Source organism: Tachypleus tridentatus, chromosome 8 (genome assembly GCF_004210375.1).
Source record: "Tachypleus tridentatus isolate NWPU-2018 chromosome 8, ASM421037v1, whole genome shotgun sequence".
Classification (NCBI taxonomy): Eukaryota; Metazoa; Arthropoda; class Merostomata; order Xiphosura; family Limulidae; genus Tachypleus; species Tachypleus tridentatus.
Window position 1 is genome coordinate 153,928,470 of NC_134832.1, and position 14,770 is coordinate 153,943,239.

Sequence of the window (14,770 nt, forward strand, 5' to 3'; positions counted from 1 at the left end):
TATAGATCTTGATTTGTACATTACTTCAAGTATACTGTATTTGTTCTGTTATGTATAGATCTTGATTTGTACATTACTTCAAGTATACTGTATTTGTTCTGTTATGTATAGATCTTGATTTGTACATTACTTCAAGTATACTGTATTTGTTCTGTTATGTATAGATCTTGATTTGTACATTACTTCAGTTATACTGTATTTGTTCTGTTATGTATAGATCTTGATTTGTACATTACTTCAAGTATACTGTATTTGTTCTGTTATGTATAGATCTTGATTTGTACATTACTTCAAGTATACTGTATTTGTTCTGTTATGTATAGATCTTGATTTGTACATTACTTCAAGTATACTGTATTTGTTCTGTTATGTATAGATCTTGATTTGTACATTTCTTCAAGTATACTGTATTTGTTCTGTTATGTATAGATCTTGATTTGTACATTTCTTCAGTTATACTGTATTTGTTCTGTTATGTATAGATCTTGATTTGTACATTACTTCAAGTATACTGTATTTGTTCTGTTATGTATAGATCTTGATTTGTACATTACTTCAAGTATACTGTATTTGTTCTGTTATGTATAGATCTTGATTTGTACATTACTTCAAGTATACTGTATTTGTTCTGTTATGTATAGATCTTGATTTGTACATTACTTCAAGTATACTGTATTTGTTCTGTTATGTATAGATCTTGATTTGTACATTACTTCAAGTATACTGTATTTGTTCTGTTATGTATAGATCTTGATTTGTACATTACTTCAGTTATACTGTATTTGTTCTGTTATGTATAGATCTTGATTTGTACATTTCTTCAGTTATACTGTATTTGTTCTGTTATGTATAGATCTTGATTTGTACATTACTTCAAGTATACTGTATTTGTTCTGTTATGTATAGATCTTGATTTGTACATTACTTATTTGTTCTGTTATGTATAGATATTTGTACATTACTTCAAGTATACTGTATTTGTTCTGTTATGTATAGATCTTGATTTGTACATTACTTCAAGTATACTGTATTTGTTCTGTTATGTATAGATCTTGATTTGTACATTACTTCAAGTATACTGTATTTGTTCTGTTATGTATAGATCTTGATTTGTACATTACTTCAAGTATACTGTATTTGTTCTGTTATGTATAGATCTTGATTTGTACATTACTTCAAGTATACTGTATTTGTTCTGTTATGTATAGATCTTGATTTGTACATTTGTACTTCAAGTATACTGTATTTGTTCTGTTATGTATAGATTTTGATTTGTACATTACTTCAAGTATACTGTATTTGTTCTGTTATGTATAGATCTTGATTTGTACATTACTTCAAGTATACTGTATTTGTTCTGTTATGTATAAATCTTCAAGTATACTGTATTTGTTCTGTTATGTATAGATCTTGATTTGTACATTTCTTCAGTTATACTGTATTTGTTCTGTTATGTATAGATCTTGATTTGTACATTACTTCAAGTATACTGTATTTGTTCTGTTATGTATAGATCTTGATTTGTACATTACTTCAAGTATACTGTATTTGTTCTGTTATGTATAGATCTTGATTTGTACATTACTTCAAGTATACTGTATTTGTTCTGTTTGTACATATGTATATAGATCTTGATTTGTACATTACTTCAAGTATACTGTATTTGTTCTGTTATGTATAGATCTTGATTTGTACATTACTTCAAGTATACTGTATTTGTTCTGTTATGTATAGATCTTGATTTGTACATTACTTCAAGTATACTGTATTTGTTCTGTTATGTATAGATCTTGATTTGTACATTACTTCAAGTATACTGTATTTGTTCTGTTATGTATAGATCTTGATTTGTACATTACTTCAAGTATACTGTATTTGTTCTGTTATGTATAGATCTTGATTTGTACATTACTTCAAGTATACTGTATTTGTTCTGTTATGTATAGATCTTGATTTGTACATTACTTCAAGTATACTGTATTTGTTCTGTTATGTATAGATCTTGATTTGTACATTACTTCAAGTATACTGTATTTGTTCTGTTATGTATAGATCTTGATTTGTACATTACTTCAAGTATACTGTATTTGTTCTGTTATGTATAGATCTTGATTTGTACATTACTTCAAGTATACTGTATTTGTTCTGTTATGTATAGATCTTGATTTGTACATTACTTCAAGTATACTGTATTTGTTCTGTTATGTATAGATCTTGATTTGTACATTACTTCAAGTATACTGTATTTGTTCTGTTATGTATAGATCTTGATTTGTACATTACTTCAATGTATAGATCTTGTATACTGTATTTGTTCTGTTATGTATAGATCTTGATTTGTACATTACTTCAAGTATACTGTATTTGTTCTGTTATGTATAGATCTTGATTTGTACATTACTTCAAGTATACTGTATTTGTTCTGTTATGTATAGATCTTGATTTGTACATTACTTCAAGTATACTGTATTTGTTCTGTTATGTATAGATCTTGATTTGTACATTTCTTCAGTTATACTGTATTTGTTCTGTTATGTATAGATCTTGATTTGTACATTTTCTTACATTTGTTCTGTTATGTATAGATCTTGATTTGTACATTATATACTGTATTTGTTCTGTTATGTATAGATCTTGATTTGTACATTACTTCAAGTATACTGTATTTGTTCTGTTATGTATAGATCTTGATTTGTACATTACTTCAAGTATACTGTATTTGTTCTGTTATGTATAGATCTTGATTTGTACATTACTTCAAGTATACTGTATTTGTTCTGTTATGTATAGATCTTGATTTGTACATTACTTCAAGTATACTGTATTTGTTCTGTTATGTATAGATCTTGATTTGTACATTACTTCAAGTATACTGTATTTGTTCTGTTATGTATAGATCTTGATTTGTACATTACTTCAAGTATACTGTATTTGTTCTGTTATGTATAGATCTTGATTTGTACATTACTTCAAGTATACTGTATTTGTTCTGTTATGTATAGATCTTGATTTGTACATTACTTCAAGTATACTGTATTTGTTCTGTTATGTATAGATCTTGATTTGTACATTACTTCAAGTATACTGTATTTGTTCTGTTATGTATAGATCTTGATTTGTACATTACTTCAAGTATACTGTATTTGTTCTGTTATGTATAGATCTTGATTTGTACATTACTTCAAGTATACTGTATTTGTTCTGTTATGTATAGATCTTGATTTGTACATTACTTCAAGTATACTGTATTTGTTCTGTTATGTATAGATCTTGATTTGTACATTACTTCAAGTATACTGTATTTGTTCTGTTATGTATAGATCTTGATTTGTACATTACTTCAAGTATACTGTATTTGTTCTGTTATGTATAGATCTTGATTTGTACATTACTTCAAGTATACTGTATTTGTTCTGTTATGTATAGATCTTGATTTGTACATTACTTCAAGTATACTGTATTTGTTCTGTTATGTATAGATCTTGATTTGTACATTACTTCAAGTATACTGTATTTGTTCTGTTATGTATAGATCTTGATTTGTACATTTGTACATTCTTCAAGTATACTGTATTTGTTCTGTTATGTATAGATCTTGATTTGTACATTACTTCAAGTATACTGTATTTGTTCTGTTATGTATAGATCTTGATTTGTACATTACTTCAAGTATACTTCAAGTATACTGTATTTGTTCTGTTATGTATAGATCTTGATTTGTACATTTCTTCAAGTATACTGTATTTGTTCTGTTATGTATAGATCTTGATTTGTACATTACTTCAAGTATACTGTATTTGTTCTGTTATGTATAGATCTTGATTTGTACATTACTTCAAGTATACTGTATTTGTTCTGTTATGTATAGATCTTGATTTGTACATTACTTCAAGTATACTGTATTTGTTCTGTTATGTATAGATCTTGATTTGTACATTACTTCAAGTATACTGTATTTGTTCTGTTATGTATAGATCTTGATTTGTACATTACTTCAAGTATACTGTATTTGTTCTGTTATGTATAGATCTTGATTTGTACATTACTTCAAGTATACTGTATTTGTTCTGTTATGTATAGATCTTGATTTGTACATTACTTCAAGTATACTGTATTTGTTCTGTTATGTATAGATCTTGATTTGTACATTACTTCAAGTATACTGTATTTGTTCTGTTATGTATAGATCTTGATTTGTACATTTCTTCAAGTATACTGTATTTGTTCTGTTATGTATAGATCTTGATTTGTACATTATACTGTATTTGTTCTTCAAGTATACTGTATTTGTTCTGTTATGTATAGATCTTGATTTGTACATTTCTTCAAGTTACTGTATTTGTTCTGTTATGTATAGATCTGTTATGTATAGATCTTGATTTGTACATTACTTCAAGTATACTGTATTTGTTCTGTTATGTATAGATCTTGATTTGTACATTACTTCAAGTATACTGTATTTGTTCTGTTATGTATAGATCTTGATTTGTACATTACTTCAAGTATACTGTATTTGTTCTGTTATGTATAGATCTTGATTTGTACATTACTTCAAGTATACTGTATTTGTTCTGTTATGTATAGATCTTGATTTGTACATTACTTCAAGTATACTGTATTTGTTCTGTTATGTATAGATCTTGATTTGTACATTACTTCAAGTATACTGTATTTGTTCTGTTATGTATAGATCTTGATTTGTACATTACTTCAAGTATACTGTATTTGTTCTGTTATGTATAGATCTTGATTTGTACATTTCTTCAAGTATACTGTATTTGTTCTGTTATGTATAGATCTTGATTTGTACATTACTTCAAGTATACTGTATTTGTTCTGTTATGTATAGATCTTGATTTGTACATTACTTCAAGTATACTGTATTTGTTCTGTTATGTATAGATCTTGATTTGTACATTACTTCAAGTATACTGTATTTGTTCTGTTATGTATAGATCTTGATTTGTACATTACTTCAAGTATACTGTATTTGTTCTGTTATGTATAGATCTTGATTTGTACATTACTTCATTTGTTCTGTTATATAGATCTTGATTTGTACTGTATACTGTATTTGTTCTGTTATGTATAGATCTTGATTTGTACATTACTTCAAGTATACTGTATTTGTTCTGTTATGTATAGATCTTGATTTGTACATTACTTCAAGTATACTGTATTTGTTCTGTTATGTATAGATCTTGATTTGTACATTACTTCAAGTATACTGTATTTGTTCTGTTATGTATAGATCTTGATTTGTACATTTCTTCAATACTGTATACTTGTATTTGTTCTGTTATGTATAGATCTTGATTTGTACATTACTTCAAGTATACTGTATTTGTTCTGTTATGTATAGATCTTGATTTGTACATTACTTCAAGTATACTGTATTTGTTCTGTTATGTATAGATCTTGATTTGTACATTACTTCAAGTATACTGTATTTGTTCTGTTATGTATAGATCTTGATTTGTACATTACTTCAAGTATACTGTATTTGTTCTGTTATGTATAGATCTTGATTTGTACATTACTTCAAGTATACTGTATTTGTTCTGTTATGTATAGATCTTGATTTGTACATTTCTTCAGTTATACTGTATTTGTTCTGTTATGTATAGATCTTGATTTGTACATTTCTTCAAGTATACTGTATTTGTTCTGTTATGTATAGATCTTGATTTGTACATTACTTCAAGTATACTGTATTTGTTCTGTTATGTATAGATCTTGATTTGTACATTACTTCAAGTATACTGTATTTGTTCTGTTATGTATAGATCTTGATTTGTACATTACTTCAAGTATACTGTATTTGTTCTGTTATGTATAGATCTTGATTTGTACATTACTTCAAGTATACTGTATTTGTTCTGTTATGTATAGATCTTGATTTGTACATTACTGTATTTGTTCATAGTATACTTACTTCAAGTATACTGTATTTGTTCTGTTATGTATAGATCTTGATTTGTACATTTGTTCTTCAAGTATTTGTTCTGTTATGTATAGATCTTGATTTGTACATTACTTCAAGTATACTGTATTTGTTCTGTTATGTATAGATCTTGATTTGTACATTACTTCAAGTATACTGTATTTGTTCTGTTATGTATAGATCTTGATTTGTACATTACTTCAAGTATACTGTATTTGTTCTGTTATGTATAGATCTTGATTTGTACATTACTTCAAGTATACTGTATTTGTTCTGTTATGTATAGATCTTGATTTGTACATTTCTTCAAGTATACTGTATTTGTTCTGTTATGTATAGATCTTGATTTGTACATTACTTCAAGTATACTGTATTTGTTCTGTTATGTATAGATCTTGATTTGTACATTACTTCAAGTATACTGTATTTGTTCTGTTATGTATAGATCTTGATTTGTACATTACTTCAAGTATACTGTATTTGTTCTGTTATGTATAGATCTTGATTTGTACATTACTTCAAGTATACTGTATTTGTTCTGTTATGTATAGATCTTGATTTGTACATTACTTCAAGTATGTATTTGTTCTGTTATGTATACTTGTATTTGTTACTGTATTTGTTCTGTTATGTATAGATCTTGATTTGTACATTACTTCAAGTATACTGTATTTGTTCTGTTATGTATAGATCTTGATTTGTACATTACTTCAAGTATACTGTATTTGTTCTGTTATGTATAGATCTTGATTTGTACATTACTTCAAGTATATACTGTATTTGTTCTGTTATGTATAGATCTTGATTTGTACATTACTTCAAGTATACTGTATTTGTTCTGTTATGTATAGATCTTGATTTGTACATTACTTCAAGTATACTGTATTTGTTCTGTTATGTATAGATCTTGATTTGTACATTACTTCAAGTATACTGTATTTGTTCTGTTATGTATAGATCTTGATTTGTACATTACTTCAAGTATACTGTATTTGTTCTGTTATGTATAGATCTTGATTTGTACATTACTTCAAGTATACTGTATTTGTTCTGTTATGTATAGATCTTGATTTGTACATTACTTCAAGTATACTGTATTTGTTCTGTTATGTATAGATCTTGATTTGTACATTTCTTCAAGTATACTGTATTTGTTCTGTTATGTATAGATCTTGATTTGTACATTACTTCAATTTGTTCTGTTATGTATATACTGTATTTGTTCTGTTATGTATAGATCTTGATTTGTACATTACTTCAAGTATACTGTATTTGTTCTGTTATGTATAGATCTTGATTTGTACATTACTTCAAGTATACTGTATTTGTTCTGTTATGTATAGATCTTGATTTGTACATTACTTCAAGTATACTGTATTTGTTCTGTTATGTATAGATCTTGATTTGTACATTTCTTCAGTTATACTGTATTTGTTCTGTTATGTATAGATCTTGATTTGTACATTACTTCAAGTATACTGTATTTGTTCTGTTATGTATAGATCTTGATTTGTACATTACTTCAAGTATACTGTATTTGTTCTGTTATGTATAGATCTTGATTTGTACATTACTTCAAGTATACTGTATTTGTTCTGTTATGTATAGATCTTGATTTGTACATTACTTCAAGTATACTGTATTTGTTCTGTTATGTATAGATCTTGATTTGTACATTACTTCAAGTATACTGTATTTGTTCTGTTATGTATAGATCTTGATTTGTACATTACTTCAAGTATACTGTATTTGTTCTGTTATGTATAGATCTTGATTTGTACATTACTTCAAGTATACTGTATTTGTTCTGTTATGTATAGATCTTGATTTGTACATTACTTCAAGTATACTGTATTTGTTCTGTTATGTATAGATCTTGATTTGTACATTACTTCAAGTATACTGTATTTGTTCTGTTATGTATAGATCTTGATTTGTACATTACTTCAAGTATACTGTATTTGTTCTGTTATGTATAGATCTTGATTTGTACATTACTTCAAGTATACTGTATTTGTTCTGTTATGTATAGATCTTGATTTGTACATTACTTCAAGTATACTGTATTTGTTCTGTTATGTATAGATCTTGATTTGTACATTTCTTCAAGTATACTGTATTTGTTCTGTTATGTATAGATCTTGATTTGTACATTACTTCAAGTATACTGTATTTGTTCTGTTATGTATAGATCTTGATTTGTACATTACTTCAAGTATACTGTATTTGTTCTGTTATGTATAGATCTTGATTTGTACATTACTTCAAGTATACTGTATTTGTTCTGTTATGTATAGATCTTGATTTGTACATTACTTCAAGTATACTGTATTTGTTCTGTTATGTATAGATCTTGATTTGTACATTACTTCAAGTATACTGTATTTGTTCTGTTATGTATAGATCTTGATTTGTACATTTCTTCAAGTATACTGTATTTGTTCTGTTATGTATAGATCTTGATTTGTACATTACTTCAAGTATACTGTATTTGTTCTGTTATGTATAGATCTTGATTTGTACATTACTTCAAGTATACTGTATTTGTTCTGTTATGTATAGATCTTGATTTGTACATTACTTCAAGTATACTGTATTTGTTCTGTTATGTATAGATCTTGATTTGTTTACTTCAAGTATCACTGTTATGTATAGTTCTGTTATTTATACATCTTGATTTGTACATTCTTCAAGTATACTGTATTTGTTCTGTTATGTATAGATCTTGATTTGTACATTACTTCAAGTATACTGTATTTGTTCTGTTATGTATAGATCTTATTTGTACATTACTTCAAGTATACTGTATTTGTTCTGTTATGTATAGATCTTGATTTGTACATTACTTCAAGTATACTGTATTTGTTCTGTTATGTATAGATCTTGATTTGTACATTACTTCAAGTATACTGTATTTGTTCTGTTATGTATAGATCTTGATTTGTACATTACTTCAAGTATACTGTATTTGTTCTGTTATGTATAGATCTTGATTTGTACATTACTTCAAGTATACTGTATGTATGTTCTGTTATGTATAGATCTTGATTTGTACATTACTTCAAGTATACTGTATTTGTTCTGTTATGTATAGATCTTGATTTGTACATTACTTCAAGTATACTGTATTTGTTCTGTTATGTATAGATCTTGATTTGTACATTACTTCAAGTATACTGTATTTGTTCTGTTATGTATAGATCTTGATTTGTACATTTCTTCAGTTATACTGTATTTGTTCTGTTATGTATAGATCTTGATTTGTACATTACTTCAAGTATACTGTATTTGTTCTGTTATGTATAGATCTTGATTTGTACATTACTTCAAGTATACTGTATTTGTTCTGTTATGTATAGATCTTGATTTGTACATTACTTCAAGTATACTGTATTTGTTCTGTTATGTATAGATCTTGATTTGTACATTACTTCAAGTATACTGTATTTGTTCTGTTATGTATAGATCTTGATTTGTACATTACTTCAAGTATACTGTATTTGTTCTGTTATGTATAGATCTTGATTTGTACATTACTTCAAGTATACTGTATTTGTTCTGTTATGTATAGATCTTGATTTGTACATTTGTTCTTCAAGTATACTGTATTTGTTCTGTTATGTATAGATCTTGATTTGTACATTATAGATCTTCAAGTATACTGTATTTGTTCTGTTATGTATAGATCTTGATTTGTACATTACTTCAAGTATACTGTATTTGTTCTGTTATGTATAGATCTTGATTTGTACATTTCTTCAGTTATACTGTATTTGTTCTGTTATGTATAGATCTTGATTTGTACATTACTTCAAGTATACTGTATTTGTTCTGTTATGTATAGATCTTGATTTGTACATTACTTCAAGTATACTGTATTTGTTCTGTTATGTATAGATCTTGATTTGTACATTACTTCAAGTATACTGTATTTGTTCTGTTATGTATAGATCTTGATTTGTACATTACTTCAAGTATACTGTATTTGTTCTGTTATGTATAGATCTTGATTTGTACATTACTTCAAGTTACTGTATTTGTTCTGTTATGTATAGATCTTGATTTGTACATTACTTCAAGTATACTGTATTTGTTCTGTTATGTATAGATCTTGATTTGTACATTACTTCAAGTATACTGTATTTGTTCTGTTATGTATAGATCTTGATTTGTACATTACTTCAAGTATACTGTATTTGTTCTGTTATGTATAGATCTTGATTTGTACATTACTTCAAGTATACTGTATTTGTTCTGTTATGTATAGATCTTGATTTGTACATTACTTCAAGTATACTGTATTTGTTCTGTTATGTATAGATCTTGATTTGTACATTACTTCAAGTATACTGTATTTGTTCTGTTATGTATAGATCTTGATTTGTACATTACTTCAAGTATACTGTATTTGTTCTGTTATGTATAGATCTTGATTTGTACATTACTTCAAGTATACTGTATTTGTTCTGTTATGTATAGATCTTGATTTGTACATTACTTCAAGTATACTGTATTTGTTCTGTTATGTATAGATCTTGATTTGTACATTTCTTCAAGTATACTGTATTTGTTCTGTTATGTATAGATCTTGATTTGTACATTACTTCAAGTATACTGTATTTGTTCTGTTATGTATAGATCTTGATTTGTACATTACTTCAAGTATACTGTATTTGTTCTGTTATGTATAGATCTTGATTTGTACATTACTTCAAGTATACTGTATTTGTTCTGTTATGTATAGATCTTGATTTGTACATTACTTCAAGTATACTGTATTTGTTCTGTTATGTATAGATCTTGATTTGTACATTACTTCAAGTATACTGTATTTGTTCTGTTATGTATAGATCTTGATTTACATTACTTCAAGTATACTGTATTTGTTCTGTTATGTATAGATCTTGATTTGTACATTACTTCAAGTATACTGTATTTGTTCTGTTATGTATAGATCATTACTTCAAGTATACTGTATTTGTTCTGTTATGTATAGATCTTGATTTGTACATTACTTCAAGTATACTGTATTTGTTCTGTTATGTATAGATCTTGATTTGTACATTTCTTCAGTTATACTGTATTTGTTCTGTTATGTATAGATCTTGATTTGTACATTTCTTCACTTATACTGTATTTGTTCTGTTATGTATAGATCTTGATTTGTACATTACTTCAAGTATACTGTATTTGTTCTGTTATGTATAGATCTTGATTTGTACATTACTTCAAGTATACTGTATTTGTTCTGTTATGTATAGATCTTGATTTGTACATTACTTCAAGTATACTGTATTTGTTCTGTTATGTATAGATCTTGATTTGTACATTACTTCAAGTATACTGTATTTGTTCTGTTATGTATAGATCTTGATTTGTACATTACTTCAAGTATACTGTATTTGTTCTGTTATGTATAGATCTTGATTTGTACATTACTTCAAGTATACTGTATTTGTTCTGTTATGTATAGATCTTGATTTGTACATTACTTCAAGTATACTGTATTTGTTCTGTTATGTATAGATCTTGATTTGTACATTACTTCAAGTATACTGTATTTGTTCTGTTATGTATAGATCTTGATTTGTACATTACTTCAAGTATACTGTATTTGTTCTGTTATGTATAGATCTTGATTTGTACATTACTTCAAGTATACTGTATTTGTTCTGTTATGTATAGATCTTGATTTGTACATTACTTCAAGTATACTGTATTTGTTCTGTTATGTATAGATCTTGATTTGTACATTACTTCAAGTATACTGTATTTGTTCTGTTATGTATAGATCTTGATTTGTACATTACTTCAAGTATACTGTATTTGTTCTGTTATGTATAGATCTTGATTTGTACATTACTTCAATAGTCTTGATACTGTATTTGTTCTGTTATGTATAGATCTTGATTTGTACATTACTTCAAGTATACTGTATTTGTTCTGTTATGTATAGATCTTGATTTGTACATTTCTTCAAGTATACTGTATTTGTTCTGTTATGTATAGATCTTGATTTGTACATTACTTCAAGTATACTGTATTTGTTCTGTTATGTATAGATCTTGATTTGTACATTACTTCAAGTATACTGTATTTGTTCTGTTATGTATAGATCTTGATTTGTACATTACTTCAAGTATACTGTATTTGTTCTGTTATGTATAGATCTTGATTTGTACATTACTTCAAGTATACTGTATTTGTTCTGTTATGTATAGATCTTGATTTGTACATTACTTCAAGTATACTGTATTTGTTCTGTTATGTATAGATCTTGATTTGTACATTACTTCAAGTATACTGTATTTGTTCTGTTATGTATAGATCTTGATTTGTACATTACTTCAAGTATACTGTATTTGTTCTGTTATGTATAGATCTTGATTTGTACATTACTTCAAGTATACTGTATTTGTTCTGTTATGTATAGATCTTGATTTGTACATTACTTCAAGTATACTGTATTTGTTCTGTTATGTATAGATCTTGATTTGTACATTACTTCAAGTATACTGTATTTGTTCTGTTATGTATAGATCTTGATTTGTACATTACTTCAAGTATACTGTATTTGTTCTGTTATGTATAGATCTTGATTTGTACATTACTTCAAGTATACTGTATTTGTTCTGTTATGTATAGATCTTGATTTGTACATTTCTTCAGTTATACTGTATTTGTTCTGTTATGTATAGATCTTGATTTGTACATTACTTCAAGTATACTGTATTTGTTCTGTTATGTATAGATCTTGATTTGTACATTACTTCAAGTATACTGTATTTGTTCTGTTATGTATAGATCTTGATTTGTACATTACTTCAAGTATACTGTATTTGTTCTGTTATGTATAGATCTTGATTTGTACATTACTTCAAGTATACTGTATTTGTTCTGTTATGTATAGATCTTGATTTGTACATTACTTCAAGTATACTGTATTTGTTCTGTTATGTATAGATCTTGATTTGTACATTACTTCAAGTATACTGTATTTGTTCTGTTATGTATACATCTTGATTTGTACATTGCTTCTTCAAGTATACTGTATTTGTTCTGTTATGTATAGATCTTGATTTGTACATTACTTCAAGTATACTGTATTTGTTCTGTTATGTATAGATCTTGATTTGTACATTACTTCAAGTATACTGTATTTGTTCTGTTATGTATAGATCTTGATTTGTACATTACTTCAAGTATACTGTATTTGTTCTGTTATGTATAGATCTTGATTTGTACATTACTTCAAGTATACTGTATTTGTTCTGTTATGTATAGATCTTGATTTGTACATTTCTTCAGTTATACTGTATTTGTTCTGTTATGTATAGATCTTGATTTGTACATTTCACTTCAAGTATACTGTATTTGTTCTGTTATGTATAGATCTTGATTTGTACATTACTTCAAGTATACTGTATTTGTTCTGTTATGTATAGATCTTGATTTGTACATTACTTCAAGTATACTGTATTTGTTCTGTTATGTATAGATCTTGATTTGTACATTACTTCAAGTATACTGTATTTGTTCTGTTATGTATAGATCTTGATTTGTACATTACTTCAAGTATACTGTATTTGTTCTGTTATGTATAGATCTTGATTTGTACATTACTTCAAGTATACTGTATTTGTTCTGTTATGTATAGATCTTGATTTGTACATTACTTCAAGTATACTGTATTTGTTCTGTTATGTATAGATCTTGATTTGTACATTACTTCAAGTATACTGTATTTGTTCTGTTATGTATAGATCTTGATTTGTACATTACTTCAAGTATACTGTATTTGTTCTGTTATGTATGTTCTGTTTTGTACATTACTTCAGATCTTGATTTGTACATTATAGATCTTGATTTGTACATTACTTCAAGTATACTGTATTTGTTCTGTTATGTATAGATCTTGATTTGTACATTACTTCAAGTATACTGTATTTGTTCTGTTATGTATAGATCTTGATTTGTACATTACTTCAAGTATACTGTATTTGTTCTGTTATGTATAGATCTTGATTTGTACATTACTTCAAGTATACTGTATTTGTTCTGTTATGTATAGATCTTGATTTGTACATTTCTTCAGTTATACTGTATTTGTTCTGTTATGTATAGATCTTGATTTGTACATTTCTTCAAGTATACTGTATTTGTTCTGTTATGTATAGATCTTGATTTGTACATTACTTCAAGTATACTGTATTTGTTCTGTTATGTATAGATCTTGATTTGTACATTACTTCAAGTATACTGTATTTGTTCTGTTATGTATAGATCTTGATTTGTACATTACTTCTTATACAAGTATACTGTATTTGTTCTGTTATGTATAGATCTTGATTTGTACATTACTTCAAGTATACTGTATTTGTTCTGTTATGTATAGATCTTGATTTGTACATTACTTCAAGTATACTGTATTTGTTCTGTTATGTATAGATCTTGATTTGTACATTACTTCAAGTATACTGTATTTGTTCTGTTATGTATAGATCTTGATTTGTACATTACTTCAAGTATACTGTATTTGTTCTGTTATGTATAGATCTTGATTTGTACATTACTTCTTCAGTATACTGTATTTGTTCTGTTATGTATAGATCTTGATTTGTACATTACTTCAAGTATACTGTATTTGTTCTGTTATGTATAGATCTTGATTTGTACATTACTTCAAGTATACTGTATTTGTTCTGTTATGTATAGATCTTGATTTGTACATTTCTTCAAGTATACTGTATTTGTTCTGTTATGTATAGATCTTGATTTGTACATTACTTCAAGTATACTGTATTTGTTCTGTTATGTATAGATCTT